We start from the raw sequence: 21,390 nt of genomic DNA on the forward strand, positions 1-21,390 counted from the left end.
GGAATTCCTGGTTTGTAGGATAGAGGTATATTTAACTTTTTAAGACACTCCCAAAGAGCTTTCTAGAGTACAGTGGACCCTCAAGTTGCGACCGGCCTGACATACGAACAGCTTGGGTTAATTAGGTTAATGGAAGATTCATCTGCCTTTTGTTATCTATAGTGTGAACGCAGATAAACATCCAGTCTCAGCTGTATTGACTTACCACCGACTTGAGTTACAACCCACCCTCGGGAACTGATAGAGTCCTTAGTCCAGGGCCACTGTAGTTTCATTTTATATTTCTGTCAGTAATGTAAGATGATTCCACGTGTTGCTCATCTCACCCACATTTGGTGGTGTTGGTTTTTGCCAGTTCTAGAGGGTATGTAGTGGTATCTCATTTCAATAACGTGGGTTGTTTGTATTTTTATTGTTGGATTCTGATAGTTATTAACTCTTCTTAGTATTAGCCATTTTTTTTCTTTTTTAAAGTTGGAAGATATTTATTGATAGGAAAGCTCCTGAGGGGCAGGAGGGGTCCCGAGTGGAGTAGCCCCTTAGTATTAGCTCTTAATGAGCAGAAGTTTGTAATTTCACTGGAGTTGGATTTTCCATGTCTACAAGCAGTGCTTGTTTGGTTTTCTCCCGTAGGAAATGTTTTCCTACTTAAAGGCCACAAAGATAGTCTTCTATGTTTACTGATTTACTTAATTTTAAAATGTTACACTTCTTGCTTTTAGGTGTGGCTATATCACTCATTGCAAGGTAGTTTGTGCATCGAATAAAGTCCCGGCCCTGCCTTAGCAGCTCTGGGACCTCAGCAGGTCCCTGGAGCTACCACAGCCTCATGCAGCAGTGGCCTCTGCAGCTCAGAGGCAGTTCCTTGGGGGAGGGTGGGCACACATCTGGCCCCCGGCAGACTTTCCTCTTTTCCATCTTCCACCTTTTCCTTCCCTCCCTTCCTCCCCCTGTTAAGCTTCATCGTCCCCTGAACATCTTGCAGTTTTTAATAGCATCTTTGAAGATTCAATGTATAATGAGAGCAGTTTGTAATTACAAATAATAGTGCATGATACAACGACCCAATCATTTATTGAAGTCATGTGGTTAAGGGGAAATGAGACGGGGCCTGGCAGGAACTGTCATTCCTGTAGACCTGGCCGTCAGGTGCTTTGCGTCCAGTGCTCATCACAAAAGCACTGCCAAGTGGGCTTTTGTCTGTGTTTTGCCGTGGAGGAAGCAGACGTGTGGCTTCTCCCTCTGGCTCCAGAGTCACCCAGCTGCCTCTTGGGGAGCCGAGCGGTCATTAAGTGATGAGCCAGAGATGAGGCTCCTGTGGGCCCGTGACTCCCTTCAGGACGCTCCTTCAGGACGCTCCTTCTGGATCTTCTTTGAGAATCTTGTGTGGGCCCAGAGTCTAGGGCTGGGTCCGGCTGCAGGTGCTGGCCTGGTGACTTGGGGACACCTGAGCAGCTGGAAATAAGCCTGGCCTGGCTACTGCCCAGCTCTGACCAGCTTGGCCATTATCTTTGCTGTTTTGGTCCCACGAGGCTATCCAGTACCCACTGTAATCGAGGCCTAAGCTGGGCTGGGTACAGAGCTGAGGGCTGAGCCTGCTGTTGTGAATTCCATGGCCATGGGCCCGAGAGCTCTGTGAAACAGAAATTCCTGTGAATAAAAGGATCGAGGCTTCTGAGAGGAGGGCGAGAACCAGGCAGAGAAAGGGGAAGGAAGGAGCCAGAGCGAATGCAGATGCAGTGTGTTCTATGCTGATTCCTTTGAGATACTCAGTTACTGAGGGAAGCATATAGGACACACAGAATTTGTTCCCTTTTAATCCTTTATTTTTACATATTTTTCTATTTACAGAAAATTTGAGAGTACAAAACATTCACACATGCCCTTTGCTCTGGGTCTCCAGGTGTTAGTAATTTTCTACATTGTTTATCCTCCCCTTCCTCTCTCTGTCTCCTTTAGATAAAGTTGCAGGTATAATGTTCTTTTACCCACTACTATTTTCAGTGATTATTTCCTAAAAGCACAGACATTCTACATTGCCACATAATTATCAAAATGAGTAAATAATATCAATGCCATGCCCCAATTCAGAATTCATTTGTCCCAATAATGCCCTTTATAGCAGAAGGAAATCCTGGGCTATGCACAGTGTTCAGTTTTCATTTTATTTTCTTCCTCTGTGTTTCATAATGACATTGGTACTTTTGAGGAGTATGGGCCATTTATTTTGTAGACCAACCTTTTGGGTTTGTGTAACGTTTCCTCACGATTAGATTCAGATTCTACTTTTTCGGGCAAGATTTCCACAGAAATGATGCTGGATTCTCAGCATGCCCTATCAGTGGGCACATGATCTTGATTTGTTTTGTTACTTGTGATGCAAACATATTTGAAGAAGTCAGATTCCTTCACGATAAAGTTACTGTCTTCCCCTTTATAATTAAGAGCGCCATGGGGAGAGGTGTTGAGGTTATATATTTACCTTGCTCCTCTCTGTCCTCAGACTAGTCCCTGTAGTCAGTACTTGTAGCATCCATTGATGATTCTTGCCAGAATCAGTCATCATTATGATGGTTGCCAAGTGATTTCTTCTGCATTTACTAGTTGTTTCCCTGCCTTTCAACATGGAGGTACAGTTGACAAATAAACACTGTATACATCCAGGGTAAACAGTGTGATGTTTTGATGTAGGTAGACTTAAAATGATCACTGCAGTTAAGTTAATTAATGTACTTTGTTAGTTACTTTTCTCTCGTGGCTGAGACAAAATACCCAACACTCAGGATTCAAGGGGAAAAGGTTTATCTAGCTCACAGTTTGTAGAGGTTTTAGTCCTAACCAGCTGGCTCCAAGACAGGGTGGATGGCAGACAGGCATCACAGAGGAGAAACAACATGGCGTCCACACAGTAGCAAAAGCAATATGGGACTGCAACAGTGTCTCTCTGCCTCTTTTATCTTATTCAGACTACTGGAATTGGGGTGGTGCCAAACCAATCATTCACATGTAGTGGTTTGATGATCACACCTCCTTAACCCCAGCATCACACACTCTAGATTCAGCCACCTCTAAAATAGCCCCATCTTATTGGCATGAGGCTTTGGAGGGACATCTAAACACAAGCCATAATCCATACCTAATGTCCCACGTCATTAACACTGTGTTTCACTGGTTACCTTTCTCTGTAAGCAAGAACTTTCTCTTTGCCTTGATCTTTTTTTTTTTTGGTATCAGAGGTCAAACTCAGAACCTTGCACTTGCGAGGCAGGTGCAGTGCGACTGAGCTAAATCCCTGGCTCCTTGATCGTTTGTTATTACTGTGAACCCCTGAATTCTTAGTGGTTTATGGTCCTTCCTCATTACTGACTCTGATGTCCACGTTGCCCCATGTTTGGCCAGTTGAAGCCCCTACAGGTGGGTTTGTGTCCCACAAACATGCCCTCTCTTTCTTGAACACGTCCTTGCTCTCTGGGCAACAGAATGTTCTGGGATCATTCTGGACTCTGGCCAGTTCCAGCTCTGGAATCAGCTGTTTCCACTGGAGACTGGTTTCTCTGAGCGGGGAATTGTATTTAGAAACTGGGCTCTGGGAGGTAGGTGAGCTCACTGTTACTGGTGTGTCGTTGCTTCCAAGACCTCTCAGCAAAGACAGCTAAGAAGTAGGTGTCTGTTTATACGTAGCACATGCATGTGAGTCTAAGATTCTGCATCCCCTGCACATCAGATACAGATCTGTTTCTAAAGGCAGAATTCATGTAGCTTTTTGAAGTTCCAACCCCACTCCACCAGCTCTATTCTGTTCTTCCCCTTTCCATATATATATATATTTTTTGTACTGGGATTGAACTCAGGACCTTGTGCTTGCGAGGCAGGCGGCAGAACCATTAAGCTAAATCCACGGCTCCCCTTTCCATATTAATAAGTCCTCTGACAAAACAGTGGCTCCCGTTTCTACGGCTCCTTCCTCGCCCAGTCCTAGAATATAGTAAACACTATATTGAAGAAGAAGCTATATGAAGAAGAAGGCTGCTGCTGAGAGTTCAGTGTTTAACCCAAGCCTGTTTTCTTTAGCTTGAAGCCTGTGGTGGAAGCAGCACCTTCCAAAGTCTTGGGTTTGTCCTCCTTTCCTCTCCCATTTCAGTGCACCTATAGTTCGTTATTCCTGCAAAATATGGAGAATTCATTTGTTTCTGCTTGATTTACTTTTGGGTCACCCCATCCTTGTGATTTACTTTCTTACAGCATATGAATTTTGGGTTCAGTGTCTTTCTTTCATTTCATTTAAAGGACTGGGAGCAGCAGGGAAGCAAGGGTGTACGTTTCTGTGAAGAAGCAGAAGTCCTGGGGAGGCTGTGGAATGGAAGTGTGACTTCTCTCACTGAAGTGACACTGTGGGGGCCCCTGCGACCCCCACCCCTGGTCCTGCAGCCCTCACTGAGCATCTTTCAGGCCATTTTTCCTGGTCTGGCTTGAATCCATTGACTCTGCCATGCTGATGCTCCATTTATTCCCATCTTCAGATGAGTGCCAGGGTCCAAGTGGGTAAATACATTCCCCTTATTTGGGGTTGGACTGAGGTGTCCCACCCTGAACCTGAGATTTCTTCCCCAGCACGCTGTTTTGTTCTTTGCCGGAAGCATGAGTTAAGAGTGACTTGGTTAATGCTATTCTCACAGATTGTTAGGTGAACACTCTGGAAATGTTCTAGTCTTTGCTACAAAGGAAATGCAGCACTTCTTTGTTTATAGGTAAACGTCCTGTATAATGTTTAACACTGACCTTTAAAGGTATTTAACTGTACTCTGAATTAAGTGATATTGATGTTTTGTGGCGCTCACAATCTTTTAGGGGAGAGAGGAGTTAGACAAACACAACATTAAATACATTATTATACATTGTAGTCACACTACCTAGGCAGAAGCTAAGAGTCTTGGAAATGTCATTTATGTTGAAGGGGGTTTAAAAAGTCTGTCTGAGAAGGCCAGGCTGAAGCTGAGCCTTGAAGAATGAGGTTCCTGAATTAATAAACAAGTTTGATAACCGGAGGGCAGGTGCTGGCTATCCTTCCCATCCTGTGAAATGGAAGCCTGCACCCAGAACAGGCTGCCTTGTGGGTGATAGGAGTTCTCTTCCGATCTTTATCGCCCCCCACGGGCACATGTGAGTGGACAGGACAGGACTGGATTTGCTACAGGTGGCTTGAGAGACACCAGGTCTGCAGAGGTGGGGCCTGGTCTCTGAGCCTAGCCTCAGTGGGGGCCTGGCCTGCACCTGTGTGGGATGTCAGGCCAGGACTCCAGGCCTGTAGCACACAAAACCAGGGCCCCCTGGTGGCTTGTTCAGGTCCCTCCTGTGCTGTGGGAGGGGCTGGACTTGGCAGGGTCACCCTGAGGCTGCACTCTCTGGAGTGCTGTAGAGGAGGGAGGGGGAGCCGAGGCTCTGAGGTGTCCTCTGGTATAAACACAGGTGACAGCTGCCCAGCGTGGAGATGCCTGTGCACCCACGGGAGGGCCTACCTGTGCCTGGAGACTGGCCAGGAGGCTGGACTTGGCCACTTCTCCATCCTGTCCAGTGGCGGGAGTACCACAGCCATGGAAACCGACTCTGCTGAGCAAAATGGAGTGTACTGGTTTATGTTGCTGGGGGGGGGGTGTCTGTGTTTTTCTCCTTCCTAACTGTGCCCAGCATATACAGCATGGCATGTTTTGGATACCCATTAAACACTGAATGATGATGCCACAGGGCTTATAAGTGAACTCCAGAGCTCAAGGATTTGGAGAATAGATGACAAACTTATTTCTTATTGTGGTTACCAGGAAAAAAGGGCCAGGTCAGTTTGGTTGGCTGGGGACAGGTGGGTGGTAGGGTTTGGAGAATTCTTCTCTTCCCACTTGCTTGTTTTCCTTAAACTTAAAGCTCTATTCTGGAAATTGAAAAGACCTTAGAAGTGTGTGACTATTAAAGGGCAGTTCTTTCTCCTGGAATTAATTTTGAAATTCAGAACACTTAATAACTGAGACCATTCTCAGCCTTTTATAATAAATAAAGCAGACATTTAAAATATGAAGCTGAATTTGCATGTTTCGCACATCTGCCTGCAGCTCCTGCTCAGGCTATTATTTTCTCTCTCGATGATGATGACCTCAGGAGCCCCGAGCACACAGCCAAGTTTGAAACCTGTGACAGTAATAAATGAAAACGTTCCTGTCATCTGCCTCTCCCAGAATAGTGCAGACAGGGATGCTAGCCTGCAGGTTCTGAGTTGCTAATTCTTTGTCCCGATTTTCCCAACTTTAGTCCCAAGATTTTGTGCTGGTGGTGGAGACTCTGTCTCAGCCACTGAAGGTTGGGGAGAGAACCCGCCCGCCACATCCCGGAGCTGGGGTGACAGGGGTGCTTCGTGTTCATGAAATAATGGGATACTGGATTTGTGCGGAGCCCACACTGTCATGTGCTGTAAGTGGACAGTAACACTGAATTTTGAAGACGTGGTTAAAAAAACCGAAACTTTTCATCAAGCGTTTACTATTTTGGATATACTGGGTTAAATGAAGCATATTGTTAAAATGTACTCTTTTCTTTTTATTTTGGTGTGGCTACTACAAAATTTTGAATTGTATCTGTGCCCGCCTCCTCATTCTGTTAGCGCCAGCCTGGAGAAAGCATTGAGACTTCCGGGCCTGAGTGGGTGTGGCTCCTCCCTCTGCCCTGTGGGCGGAACCATCTCCAGGGCAGCGCCTGGCCCACCAGCGGAAGGAAGGACGTGTCCAGCAGGCTCTCCTTCCCTTGTAGATGGCGGTGTGTAAGCCTGCCTGACCTGCTCCGTTGACCTGCTTGAGAGCTGGAGATGCTGGTCACCCATGGCTCCTCCTACCCAAGTACCTAGGCAGGTGCTCCTCATACATCTATCTGTTGGATGGAAACGGTTGCCCACGTAGGATAAGGGGCTGAGTGGAATCAGCATTTCTAAGGGCTTTGTGTTGCTCTGGTTGGACCTGTCCCCCAGGAGGTGCCAGGTTCATGGGCGAGAGGGGGCAGGCAGTGGGCTTGAGCCAGGCACCGTGTTGGCGCCTCCCTAGAGTAGACACCTTCATATTTTCCGTCTTTATGAGTGCCTATTAATTTTACCAGATACGGCATTTCAATGTGTATAATGTATTCTGATCATATCCATTCCCCCCATAGCCTCCCTCATACCCGTCTCCCTTATTCCCTTTCTCTTATCTTAGTCTCCCTTCTACTTCCTTGTCATTTCCCCCCACATTTTAGGGAGAACATGTGATATTTGTCTTTATGAGTCTGGCTTCCTTCGCTCAACTTGGTATTCTCCAGATTTGTTTGTTTTCCTGCAAATGACAAAGTGTAGTTCTTTGTGGCAGAATAGTACTCCACTCTGCACACATACTATGTTTTCTTTATTCATCTGTTGGTGGGCACCCAACCCCCTTTGTCTTGACCATGCTGGAAAGAGCGAGGAAGTGGTGGCTGGACCAGAAGGGGTGGTGTGATCAGGAGACATGGCCACCCCTCCTCCCACATGGCATTTCTCCAGTGGCATCTGCTTCTGCTGCTGCATCTTCTCTTCCTCCTGATGGTGGAGGGTGCCAGGGAGTAGAACTCCAGCAGAACTTGAGACCCAAAAAGGCACAGGAGGAAGCCACAGGAGGCTGGGGGAGCCTGAAGGAGTCCTTCCCGCATGGGGGCCACTTTCCTTCTGCTGCTTGGGTCCCAGCGCCTCTCCCAGGGCTCCTGACAACCCCTCCAAGCACCTGAATCTTTTCTTCCTTCCCTTTGTTTCATGACCTTCCTTTTCATTTTCCTCTTCTCAGGTCCATGAGATTCACAGCTGATTTCTACTTGCTGTTATTGATGCTGTGTTTTGGTTGTCCCTCTAAAAGCTCTGCATTGCCTGCATGCTTTGTTTCCCTAAGGAAACTGTGTGTGTTTATGCCTGTACATGTGCGTGTTACATGTGTGTAACCGTGAGTTTCTCTGTGTATGTGTGTGAGATATGTGAATGGGTGTGTGTTTTATATGTGTGTGTAAGAGGTCAGCAGAAGCAGCTAGGGGTGGACCTAGTGGCTTTAGCTCCCAGTGGACATTTTTGCCTTAAGATGCTCCCCATTCTCTTTAGCCCCGGCACTGGATGTAGCAGTCTGAGAAGCCCCTGTTCCCCACATGCTGATTCCTCCAGTGAGGTGCTGCAGTCTTTTTGGGGTCATGGGGACAGCTCAGGTCTTCTCTGTGTCTGACCTGAGCTCCTGCAGAGTCGGAAAGGGGAAGGTGGCTCCCGTTACACTGGTGCCCGGTGCTGACACTGGCTGAGGACAGCACCTTGCTTAAGAAGAGGAGAGCAGGCGCCACAGACCAAAGCTCAGTACTCAGAGTGCTGCTGTTGCTCGTGGCTGTGGGCATTGCTGTCTCAGAGCCACTGTGATGAGTCTTGATTGTTTGACGTTCGACTTGAGAACAGTTACAGAGACCTGGTCGCAGAAGAGGCCTTGCACAGATACGGGGTGTGGCTGCTCCGGACCACCTCATCCATCCGCAGGTGGGAGCTGCAGTGTGGGGCCTGCAGGCTCTCAGCAGGGCCTCACATCTTCCAGGTGGGGCTGAAATTCCTGTCTGCATGAAATTGTCTGTGGTGCTTCCTGTGGTAAGGGCCAGCATTTTTCAGCAATGATTACCACACTAAATGTGAACATACTTCATGGCCCAGGCCTCTCACTTTGAGAGTGCTTAAAAATAACTTAAAACAATTTTATGCCAAGTTCCAACATGGAAGAAATGTGTAAGCATAAAATTAGAATGCAACTGTTGGCCCCGCTTTAATTATAGTGGATACTGAGCATTTCTCATTTTATTTTGTTAATCTAGCTTTAGCAAAGAAACACCCATGGGATTTCTCCCTTGCGTTTAATAAACACGTTAACTTTGTGAGCTATGGAAGTTGGTGTTTTCATCAGCATTTTATGAGATGCATGCTAATAATTCCACAAGTTAGGGGTGTGTATTTTATTGTGTCTTCAGCCCGCTGAGCGCCAGAGCTGGGAGGGTACCTTGGAGATTACTCATGGGCCAAGGAGGTTGGTCCATCCCTGCCCCCCTGGGTTGGAGGAAGTGGTACCGGTGGGTCTGCCTTGGCCTCGCTTTAACCCTGGTGACTGGCTCTGCCTCTGCACATTAGCTTCTGGGTAGAGTTTGAAGGCCAAATTCTACCTTCAAGCCTTCTGAGGAGGCTTTTCATCTGGACTGCTCAGGACAAGGCCTGAAGAGATTTGGAGGCATGGAGAGAGCTGGGAGACCCAGGCTTCTGTGTTGGCGGTGCCCTGCCGACACTGAGGAGCTGGGCCCTGGCGTAGGCACAGCGCATCCCTGATGTCTGTAGCACCCCCAGACCTGCACGGAGGAAGGAACTGGAGGTCGGGGATGCCAAGCACACGCGCGCGGCCAGAGTCACACAGCTCGGGGGACCAAAGTTGGGTTCAGATCTTATTGCCTTAAATAAGAGGTCAATTTGTAAATCAGAATATGCTTTTTCTCTGTCTTTTCCTTTAATATTTGCTGTTTACATTTTTTAGGTTGATGTATACAGTGTGTGATAAAAATATAGTATGTATATGCTTAAATTAAGAAAAATTATTACAGTAAAACACACATTGCTATTAATCCTCAAATGCTCCCCTTTGCATTGAGCACACATCCCATTGTTTTTGCTACTTTCTGAAGGAGTTCTGGAGTCCTCTTTCCCAAGTGCTATTACCAGGTGTGATAAAAGAATACAGTGAATGCTGCTACTGAGCGCCATCCCACGGCAAGGCAGACTTGTGAAAACATCACGCTATGTCCCCATCCACCTGTTCACCAGCTCTGGCACGGGGTGACCTCTGGCCCTTTCCCAAAGGCAAACTGACCACGAAAGGTACATATTTTGAATTAAGTCAGAACCAAGGCAACCATGACAGCGCTGCTAAAGACACAAAGGAGGACTTCCAGAATTGCTTCAGAAAGTCGCAAGAACAGTAGAATAAGTGTGTTCGAAGACAGGACGTACTTTGAGGGGAATTAATGACAACGTGTTCTTTTCCTATAATGAATTAACAAAATTTTAAAAACATCACGGTATTTGGATGAGAACCTGGCTTCCACCACCTCAGGAGACCCTGGCCCCAGTCCACGCCCATGCTAACCTGTGCTGCCTCAGGCGGAGCAAGTAGCTGTGTCCTCCACCCTCAGGGCAGTGCAAGTGCGCTGCTCCAAGTTGCTTCTGCGCACAGAGTGGTAGGAAAGCTGCGCAGCTTCAAGTATAGCTCTAAGGTGGTTAAGAGCGGGCCAGGCCCGGCTGTCTGTGATGAGCGCAGTTGGTGTCAGAGCTGAGCCACTGTGCCTGCTGGGGTTGGCCCGGTGCTCCGGGGTTGCTAAGGCAAACCCTCTTGCTCTGCAAGAGCAGCAGTGTCCAGTGACAGGTTGTATTCCTGTAGTGTGTCCACCTGCTGTGTAACCTTGTAATCCCCTGCTGGCCCAGTTTACTTACCTCAACATGAGAGCAGCAGCTGCTCCTTCTTGGGTTAATGTGGAGGTTAAGCAGGGTGATGGAGAATGCACAGCATCTGGCAGAGCTAGGCATTAGTAAATGATAGCCTTGTTTTTATTGTACCTATTCAGTTGTAATGCCCCAGCCAGCCACCAGAGGGCACTGTAAGCACGTGTATGGTGCCTGCCTGTGGCTAGCCTTATGTTTTGCTATAAAGCTGTCTGCCTTGGACCACGAGGTCCACTGTTGCTAGTTTCTGGACCTGCTGCCAAACTGTACCTTGGCATGCTCTGTAAGTGTGTGGCTCAGTGAGTTTTATCACCCACATTTGGCACTCTGTTGTTTCCCAGCTTGTTACTTTCCAAATCAAATTGGTGTAGCAAAATTCCTTTCTAGTACTGCATAGCCACTCTTCTTAGTTATAACTACCCTCTATGATGCTAGCTTGGGTTGGGGATACCAAGACTGGCTTTCCATACAGTGACCACTGCAAGTGTTTCTGGAAGTAGCAAATGATCTTCTAGCCCCGGGGTGGACATGTGGGAAGACGTGGCTGGCAGTTAATTTGGAAGGTCTGGGTTATGTTTTAGCTTGGTTATTTATCTGGCTAGGGCGCCTTGGCAGCTTACTAACTTCTCTGAGCCCCAGGTTTATTTTCTGTAAATGGGGATTGTGATGGTGGTGATGATGATGGTGGTTGTGGTGGATTAATTGAATTAGTGTGGTCTGGGCTTGGAGGATCCACCTGAGGATTGTTGCCAAGAGCCATAAAAAGAGAACAGGAGGGGAAGATCTGGGGCTGTTGATTTTCTAGGAGAAGCTTGCTGTGCATGGTTTTCCTGATGTGAACTTGGCTGTTCTCATCGGAGGAGGAGCTCAGGGCCTCGCTGTCGCTGGGAACGGCTGCTGCTCTCGTCAGGGGAGCTCTGATCTTCACCGTGAGCATCACTTCCTGGCTCCAGTGTAGATCTCTCAGCCTGTGGCAAAAATCCTTCACCCCACTGGCACAAGTTTTCTGTCTTTCACCACTGGCCTTTGGGCCTTTCAGGTGCACATCCTCGATATAGATAAGCATGAGACATTGCTGTGAGCTCCAGGCCACTGGGTGGACCCATGGAGAACGTGGCCTTGGACTGTAGTCCTTCAGCGGGACTTGTGTGGGACATTGCTGTGGGATCCAGACCCTTGGCTGGATTCTTTGGGCCTCTAGTGTGTGGCTAATCTCTTGCACTCCTCTGTGTTTGGCCTTTTGGGTAAATATCATAAAATAGTCCTATAAATTATGTGTCCTTTATTAAGAGTGGTGATGTTGATGGTGGTGGTCATGGTAATGGTGTTGACGGTGATAGTGATGTTGGCAAAGGTGATTATGATAGCAGTGGCACCATTTATTTGGTTACTTTACAGGACAATAGGGAGGATCAAGTGTGGTCACAAATATTAAGGTCTGTATGAATATTATTCACCCCAGGGAGCAGGGTAAATATTATTCTGCAGCTTGGTTGGCCCAGGAGGTTGGAGGTGCCACTGTGGAACGTAAAATCTTACGCCTCCTTTTCCTGTGGCAGACTTGTGTAAACTCTCCTAGGACATCCAGCTCTGGGAGCTTTCAGGCCCTTCCCTGCCTGGCCTTGAGTAGGCCCCACACATTGCAGCCTGGGAACCTGCCACTTTGGGGGTGGGCTGCCCATGCCCACCACACCAGCAGGCTGTTCCTTCTAATGCTTCTGTGTCAGGACTCTTTGCCATCAACTCGGAAGTCTAAATTGATCTTGCTTATGGTTAAACCAGTTTCCCTTTGTTCTCTCTCTGTCATTTCATCAGTATAACATGTATTATGTGAGAAAGGCAGGGAGAGACACAGGACATATCCATACGCACCTGCACCTTCTCCCACCCAGTGAAGTGTCTAGTCAACCTCAAAAGCAGTGTCAAGAACCCGGTGGCTGGGAGGACTGCTTTTGTTTTGTGACCAGAGCCGGCCATGGCCTTGCTCTGTTTCTCATCTATGGGGTCCAGAGCTTGGTGACTTGTCTGAGACCAAAGCTGTTAAAGGATGAGCAAGTCTTCCTCTCATAAGAGAAACAGCTGATTATTTTATCACTTAGTATCCCTTTATTTTTAATATCAACTTAAATGGTTCTTAAAGTAATTTTTTCTTGGATTGTGCATGTACTTCCCATTGTGGAAGATATGAAAGACTCAGAGAAAGTCCCTAAACTAACAAGTAGTTTACCCATAATCCATCCACCCAGGGTCAGTCCCTGGCTCTGACTGGTGTTGGGGAGCTGTGGGGACAGCAGGCTTCAGGTCCTCTGTCCTCTCACGTTCTGCCACTGCCTCTGCTTCTCACATCAGTTCCCTGGCACCCCCTGCAAGTGAGCACTTTCCCCCAGTCCCCAGGAGGAAAGCTTTCCATCAGCAAAGGCAAACTGGCAGCCCTCTGGCCATGCTGACGTGCGTCTTATGTATACCTAGCATCACTTATAGGGTGCTGGAAAAATACAGTGAATGGAAGGATTAAAAAACTTATTACAGTGAAAGACACATTGCCAAGGGTGAAGCATGGGGATGTTCTTTGAGGGGTATGAATGGCAGTGTATGTTACTGTATTACTTTTTTTTTTTTTTTTTGGTACCGGGGATCGAACTCGGGTCCTTGCGCTTGCGCAGCAGACGGCGAAACCACTGAGCCAAATCCCCAGCCCAATTGTATTACATTTTTAAAGTTTAAACATAGACTGTAGGTTTTGATTGCGCGTGTGCGTGTGTGTGTATAATTTTTCCCCCTGAAAAGTCTCATTGGCCTGCAGGAGATTTGGAAGACAGGTTCCGCTTTTGGGTGCCTGGTGGGTGCCCCGGGAAGAGCCCCATCGCCTGGCCTGGCGGGGTCCTGGCGTCCTGATGGGCGGGGCCTCCTGTTGGGGACCCCCCCCCAAGTGGGGCTCCCCTCACTGCTGCCTTCCTGCCCTGGAGACGCCAGTGGGCCTGTCCTGCCAGAGTCTGCCCTTCCCTGTCCACATCCAGGGCTCCTCCATGGCCATGGTCTCAGTCCTGCCCGCCTGGCTCCTACTGCCTCTGCTCACACTCCTGAGCTGTCTCTCTGCCTCCTGGAGCACTCAGCACCCCAGTCCCTTAGCCAGAGGGCCTCCTACCTTCCCATACTTTCCTGGGGCACAGCTCGGGATGTTCTCGAATACACCCGCATAGGCTGATTTCTACTCCTAATGATTATAAGCTCTTCAGGAGCTGACTAAATAGCTTTGAAACTGTACAGGAAGTTACAGCTTCCTCATCAATAATATAGGATACTGACATTTTATGTCTTACTTAGTGGCAGGGCCCCTGTGTACAGCTGTGCAGGTTGTGGACTCCTCAAGGGCACTACATCTAAGAGGGCTCATTTCACACAATAGCGTATTTGTTCTGAAGGCCTTCCACAGTTCGCAGTAGAGTGCTTTGTTCCACCAGTCTCAGGATATTATGACTGCTCTCTGATAGGGGGTGCTAGTGTCCTAAGGAAGGGCCCTTTCTGTAGTTCTCAGCCAGGTGTCTTGTGGGCCATGGGCATCCCTGAGGGCACGCGTGGCGGAAGAGGGATAATGAAGGTATCCGGTACTCAGGAGGTGTCTGCCAAGCTCCTCTCCAAGGCAGTGCTTGTCCTGGATGGCAGCACAGAGCAGGGCTCACAGCGGGCGTGTGGGGGCTGACCGGGAAGTGGGAACCAGGCTTCCCAAGGTCACTTAGGCTGTGCTGGACCCGCTCGCTCAGTCAGAATGGAGACATGTCACTGCAGCTCGTTCATTCAGACTCAGTGTGACGGCTCTAAAACCAGGAGACCACTGACAACTGGTGTGACGAGAGACCAGCGTGTCCTGGTTGTTTACCAGCGTCCTTGTCTCTTTTCACACTATGCAAATAAAATATCAGTACTTACTAATACATAAATTAGTTGGGTAAACACAGTAATAAAACATTTCATAGGAATGTCGTGAGGATTAAATACACCCGGTGTGGGCTTTCATGGTTGTTGGCCCAGGGGAAGGGCTTGGTTACTTTAAGCTTCCTTCCGGACCACCTCTTCCTCTCTCAGTCTCACTGTGTCGGCTCCAGCAAGTTTTCAGAAGTGGGGTGATGCTCAGATGATGATGCGATGACCTGGCTTGTCTACAGCCGATCGAAGGTTCTGTAGAGCAAGCTAAAGGGAAGGAAGATGTTGGTCCTGAGCTGATCCTCTCCTGAAGATAAAAGAAAAAGGCTTTTAAAATGCTACAAAGCTGCACAATACGAGACTTTATTCATCACACTGGATTGTGACAGCAATCTGGCTCTGTGTTGTTAAAATATTTCCTCTCCTATTGGGAAGCTGCTGGCCCTTAAGAATTTAATTACTTAAAAACAAGTGAAAAACAGGAAAATAAAAATACAGCTCAGGATGTATTTGTCACCTTACTCTCAATCTTAGCTTTGGCTGCTGAACTCTCTTTAAAATTAATAAATCCAAGTAAAGGATACTTACAAAGCAGAGAGGTTGATTTATAGTAATCAAGGAGAGGATAAGAGGTTTTTAAACTACAGCCTTTAAATGGAGTGATTTAGCAATCCATGTAGCATTTTGCCTCCTGTGATGTTTAAGCATTTTGTAATTGTCCTTTCATCCCACACTTAGTGGGTGCTTGCCAGATGTACGATAGCATTGCCACTAGGGGGAGATGGGGTTGGGCCAGTGGGGCCCTGGCTCCGCCTCCTGAGCATAGGTAAGAAGGAAGGTGTGTGATAGATATTCTGCGGGACCTGCAGACCCTAGCCTCCACACTACTGCTCGAGACTGCCGCGCACCGGTGCCATCCGCGCTGAGCTGAGCCCCTGTGAGCTCCCTCGGTCCACTCTGTGAGCCTGTCCTACCGTACAGTGTGGTTGGGGTTGAGTGGATCACGGATAAATCACCTAGAAGTGTGCATGATTCTTCTCAGTAGTGTGCTTCCCAGAGGGTCCAGACTGATTTTGTTTACCACCTTGTTATTTTTTTAAAAACTTCATATTTTGCAATAAATGTATATTCACAGGAAGTTGCAGAGATAATACAGAGAAGTCTCGTGTTCCCTTTGTCCATTTTGCCTTAATGATTACATGTTACAAATGTTTTTTGGTAAAATACGCATAACATAAATATTAACCCTTTCAACCACTTTTGAGATAGGCTTCAGTAGCATTAGGTATATTCACATTGTTATGCAATAGTTACCATCATTCAACTACAGAACTTTATCACCCAGTAGTTAATTTTATGTGCCTGTTATGCAGCCTTATAGTAAAAAAATTGCTACAAGTGTGCAAATCCATTTTTTTCATATGCAGATTTCCTGAAAATATGGTAGAAGTTTGAGTGATGTTATGGTTTGGGTCTCGATGTTCCCCAAAGCCTCATGAGGTCATAGGTGGGGCTTTTTCAGAGGTGGCTGAATCTAGAGTGTGTGATGGTGGGATTGATTCATAGTGCAATGCTGGGATTAAGGGCACGAGGATTAAGGGTGTGAGTGTTACCTGCCCTAAGTAACCTGGATAAGATATAAAGGACAGAAAGAGGCTTGCCACTAGTCACTTATAGCTTGATGCCTTCTGCCCACCATGAACTGTTTCTCCTCTGCGATGCCTATCTGCTATGGTACCCTGCCTTGGAGCCAGCCAAGTATGAATGGAAACCTCTGCAAACTGTAAGCTTTATAAACCTTTCCTCCCTTGACTTGTGGGTGTTGGGTATTTTGTCTCAGGAACGAGAAAAGTAACTAAGACAGAATTTGGTATCAGAGAAGTGGAGCTATTGCTATGACCGTACCTCATCATGAGGTTCAGGAGCCTTTGGAACTGGGTAATGGAAAGAGTTTGGAAAGGTTCAGAGATGCCGGCCGAACAGGCAGCCCTAGAATGCCTGAGGCTGTTCTTGGTGGGAGATTTTGGTCAGAGCTCAGAAGACCAGAGGCTGACAGAAATGCTGCCATTAAAGACCAGGAGGTTTCTGTTAGGATGGGCTGCCTTGGCTTTTGGACTCTAGACAATGTGTGTTATGCCTTGGCATAAAGTTTGTGTCTGCATTTTGCTCGTGACCAGAGACTTTGCCTGAGACTGAGATTAAGGGCAATGGACTAATCTTGCAGAAGAAATTTCAAGGCAGTCTAATGGTGAGACCATGGCATGGCTACTGTTGGCCATGGTTTGCCTAATGAGGCCACACACTCACATCCAAACCAAGATGGAAAGGAGGAGATAGCTGTAGGCACCTTCATTCCTAGGCATGCTCTGTCCTCACAATGCCTTGAAGGAGAGTGGGTGAGGAACCCGAGTGCCATGGTGTTTCTGTTCCAGACACTCACACGTGCCTTCTTCTCCGTGAAAAAAAATCCTGGCTGCCTCTGTGTCCCTGCTGAGATGTCACACTTAGACCTGAGGGTCTGTGGAGGTCTTTTCATAGGTCATCCTTCCTCCAGCCTTGCATATGGTATGTCAGAAAGATTTTGTGCCCTGCCTGTAGATACATGGCCAGAATCCAGAATCCGGGAGCCCTGACCTCCTTGTCCTGGGCAGTTTCCAGGCGATTGCTCAGGCATGGACACCATTTCTAGTGATGTCTCCGTAAGAAAGAGTATTTTGTGTTTTTACTCAGACCTCCGAGACCTCCTGTGTTAGTGGCACCAGATGCCTCCTGTGTCTTCCTTCTATGCTGAGCCCAGCCGGTGGCTGGGCAGCAGAGGGAGCATGGGGGTGCAGGGCACTGGGGGACCCCAGAGAGCTAGGGAGAAGTTTACATGAGGTTTCCATGATATTGTCACCTCTGCATCTTTCTGTCTCTCTGTGGCTATGCCTTTCAGGCGCAGGGAGAATTCCAGAAGGTGCACAGTAAACTCTTGTGTGATGCTCCCAGTCCTGGGGGATGACGCAGTGCTGTCTGTTTCAGCTGTAACTTGGGATTTGACTATTTTACAGCAAGTGTGCACTCACATGCGACTTTTGCAGTAAATAATAGCAGTAGCAATCAAGGTTGGCATAAGTGCTGAGAGACCTCTGATGCCGGAACCCTGTCTTGTTCCATTCCATTCTCCCACCCCAGACCCACAGCGGAGGGCCTTGGCAGCAGCAACATCAGGAGGAAGAGGATGCTGTGGTCGGCAGCTGGTGCCAGAAGGGTCCTCACCTTAGCTGGAACCTGTGACTTCAGCTCCCAGCTGGACTGACCCCCGTTCCCCTCTGCTGGAGCGCCTGGGATAGGGGAGCAGGCCAGCCCTAGCTGACCACTTCTGCTTCTATGGCCAAGCACCAGGCACCTGTGCTCAGGCCCTGCCACTCCCAGGGACCTCCTGGAGCCGGAGGGGCCAGTCACCCTGCTGGCACCCACAGACTCGGTGCCAGCTCAGAGCTGTCTTCAAGGAGGGCTGGGAGCAGAGCCCTCATTTCTTCCTGGGCCCCCTGGGCAGGGAGGGAGGCTTGAGGTCCAGATAGGACCTGGTTGTTCTGCGGACCAGAGGTCAGAAGTGGGGCTTTGTTTATATAGTTGTCTCTTGGTTTTCCTTTTGAATAGTATAGACTAGCTGCTTAAAAACAGGCAGGTAATTTGTAGGAATTGTATGCTCAGACCCCACACTTTCATGATTCTTCTTGTGCCGATACATCATTTCCCTTTGAATTCTTTTGTTAAGGATGAGAGCACAGTAATTGGACCTAAAAACGTATCCAAATTATAGCATCTTCGTCAGAATTGGCTGACAACATAATTATAAATATATTTCAGGGTACAGATGCATTCTTCATATTAGTCACTATAAACGTGAAAGTGGCTTCTATGTTGTTGTTCTGGTGGATGAACAGTTCTTCCTCTTCGGGGGACGTGGTGTGACCTGGCGCCCTCTTTGTGTGCCTGGCATTTGGCTGTTTGCATGCTGCTTTCAGAACATCCTCAAGGAGCACACAGTCACCCTCCATGTCTGAGGCCTTGTGTTCAGGAGGGTACACCATGGACACGGCCTTAGGCTTCTGGGACATGCCGCTTTTAGAGACAAAAGGGTGTCAGGAGCAAAGCAGAGCCCACCAGCTTCCTCCTCTCCCCTCTGTGCTGCCCACGTCTGGTCGGGGTGGCCTCCTGGCTGCTTGGCCTGACTCCTTTCCTATAGAACTGCACCTTGGGTCATCTTGTCTGTTCTAAGCATGGGATAGGCCTCCTCCATCACAGTTTCACCCAAGGTACCAGTGTGCTCCTCTGTCCTGCATCGCTTCAGCCCAGGCCATGTGCTGTTTTTCAGTCTACTGAGGTCTGTGCATTCTTGAGGGTCTGGTGGGATGGAGCTGTGTGGGGCTCATGGGGGCAGGTGTGCAGACAGCTGATGCAGCTCAGGTGTGGGGGCCTCGTGGTGGGCACGTAGCACGAGGCCACCTCTGCTGGACCTTCTAGCCATAGTTGCTTCTTGTCTTTGCTCGTGAGCTTCTGGCTCCCAAAGGAGCTGCCGGTCCCTGCTGCATTGGGTGTGTTGGCCCTAGCAGCTCTGTACCTGTACACACAGGCTCTGTGTGGGTCACAGATCTGCTCGTTTACCCTGTGCCCACCTTCCTATTGCCAGGTCGCTTGTCTGAGGTTTCACTGTGTCTGCACATGGCCTGCTTTCCTGCAGCTCTGAACTTCAGCCATCCCCTGGCCAAGAAGTCTCTTCTGCCCCTGGTGGCCTCTCCCTTTGCAGGCCTTCTGTACTGCACCTCATCTCAGGGCCACAATGGATGGCTGCAGTTGTGTGAGTCCTCTTGGGTCTGAGTGCTCATCTCTGCCTCCACCTTGGAACTTCAGGCCCTGTCCTCTGCCCGACAGAGCTGTGCTCGAAGTGGGCACTGGGGATACTCATGCTAAGTGACAACAGGTGGCCCAGGTCAGGTGCTACCTGGGGTGCCAAGGCTTTAGGCTCTAGTGGAACTGGGTGCTAGTTTGTTCACAGCAGTCTCTGGCACTTTGTCATATATAGATGCAAAAGTGGTTGCATTTGTTTGTCCAGGTGATGTGTGGGGTGCCTTTCAACTAGGAGACCGCTTGTAATAACTTTGTGGTTCCTCAGAAGTTCTGTGTTAAATGGCCCTGGGTTCTCTTCTGAGTGCATTTGAGGAACCAAGAATACTTGGAGACCAATTGGGAAATTACAGACCACAGATGCAGTTATTCTGTGATGTTCCCTGACGTGTTTGTCTTCCTGGTGAAATGTTGGCTTTCTCCTGGTGGCCGGGCCCTTGATTCATCCCTGTGTCCCCAGGGCTAGGGTGGGGTGCGTGAGGGACCAGGCACGAGGTTGATATGTGAGTTAGGAATGGTGCTCTTCTGTGTTAACCAGTTTCCTTTTGACATTCCGGGGTGCAGACCTAAGTATTTTAGCTCTGACTTGGAGAACTCAGCAGGCTTGTGGTCTGTAGCCATATCTGTGTGAAAAGCCAGGTGACAGCGTCCAGCCCCTGCTTCCTGCCCACTGTGACTGGGGAAGTTGCTTCTCCTGTCCCAGCCCCAGTTTGTCACCTGTGGGCTGGGAAATTACAGAGCCTTTTCTGCTATCATGGGATTGATGTAGGAATGGTGTTGTAAACAACCTCCTATGAAGAAAAGAGTATTGCTGAAAACTCATCTTGTTTGGGAAGCATTTTGGATTCCTTTGGGTTAAAGCATTCTAGGAAAAAATATTGATTGACAGTGTTCATGAGAGTTTCATTGACGCAACCATGTTGTGCTTTGTTAAATTCCCATTTTGTGTGTTGTTTGGTAGGAAAGAGCTCTCTGAGGTCATTACCCCTCTCTGCCTGCTCATGATGAAGCCCCTTCTGTGGGTCCAGGAAGGGGGCCGCTCTGGGGACCCCAGTGCCGTGGGGCTCCCTTCTCCACCCCTTCTCTTTCTGGCGGGGAGTTTGGCTATGAGGAGAAGGAGAAAAGTGGGGAGGGCAGAGTGAGGGAGTGCGGATGGGATGAGAGAGATCTTTGTAGTAGGGTGGGAGGATTGAGAGCATGTTTGCCAGCTGGTGGGGAAGATCCAGCAGAGAGGGAGGTGGAAGGGACCAAAGTGGTGTTGTCGAGTGCGTGAGAGGATCGGGTCCTGCACACGTAGCTGGTGCCCAGCGGCCTTCTGAGAAGGCCCACTGTGGGAGCAAGGAGGGCTGTGTTATCTGTGGAGAACTTAGGGGCGACAGTCACACCAAATCAGCGGTGCTTAGGTTTTTATCTCCGTGAGCCAGCAGTTCTGGACATTGTCAGTGATGAAAAGACCCTGCCCTGGGGTAGACGCCTGCCCTACGCTCCCTCTATCAGCAGGAGCAGGAAGCAGGTGGGTGTCGGGTGTGGAGGGGACATTGCTGCAGGTGGGAAGCAGGTGGCATGAGAGGCTTGCTGACCCACACAGAGCTCCATAGGGTGCCTGTCCAGCCTGATGGAGAGCAAATGGAGCAGTCCTGTGGGATTTCTGCACCTGCTGAGTCCCCTGAGGCCACAGGAGAGGGGAGCCAGGCAGCGTGGTGTGGGTTTCTGGTGGCTCTGCATGGCTGTGGGCACAAACAAGGTGGACCAAGATGGGCTGGACCAGCGACAGTTCCTGCTGCTGAGGAGGCTCATAACCTCCTCTTCCCGTTCAACTCCTGTGACCTAGAGACCACTCCAGCCTCCCCAAGGTCACCCAGCTTTATGGCATTTAGGGGCAGGAGTTGGGAATTTAACCTGTATATCTGACTTCGAAGCCATAGTCCTTTCCCTCACACCAGTTCATCCTTTCAGTGGAAATGTAAAAATAATAACCAAAACACCTGGCTTTTTTTGGGATCCTGTGTGCCTGTAAGTGTTTCATTAGGTTCAAA

General features: G+C 48.6%; 1 protein-coding gene across 50 annotated transcripts in view; it reads left to right on the plus strand.

Annotated features, from left to right (window-relative positions):
• Zfat (zinc finger and AT-hook domain containing) overlaps window positions 1-21,390 on the plus strand; it is a 346,969-nt gene that overhangs the window by 96,224 nt on the left and 229,355 nt on the right. The window contains exon 1 of one of the 50 annotated variants that reach the window (XM_087184087.1): window positions 3,472-6,886. The exons of the other annotated variants lie outside the window; for them this stretch is intronic. The gene's annotated coding sequence lies outside the window, so the exon portion shown is untranslated. Of the gene's footprint in view, window positions 1-3,471; window positions 6,887-21,390 lie in introns of those variants that run through there. 50 annotated transcript variants of the gene reach the window in all.

This window comes from Heterocephalus glaber, unplaced genomic scaffold (assembly GCF_053883595.1).
Source record: "Heterocephalus glaber isolate CG9 unplaced genomic scaffold, H.glaber_assembly_v1.0 deba00000281, whole genome shotgun sequence".
In the NCBI taxonomy this organism is placed as follows: Eukaryota; Metazoa; Chordata; class Mammalia; order Rodentia; family Bathyergidae; genus Heterocephalus; species Heterocephalus glaber.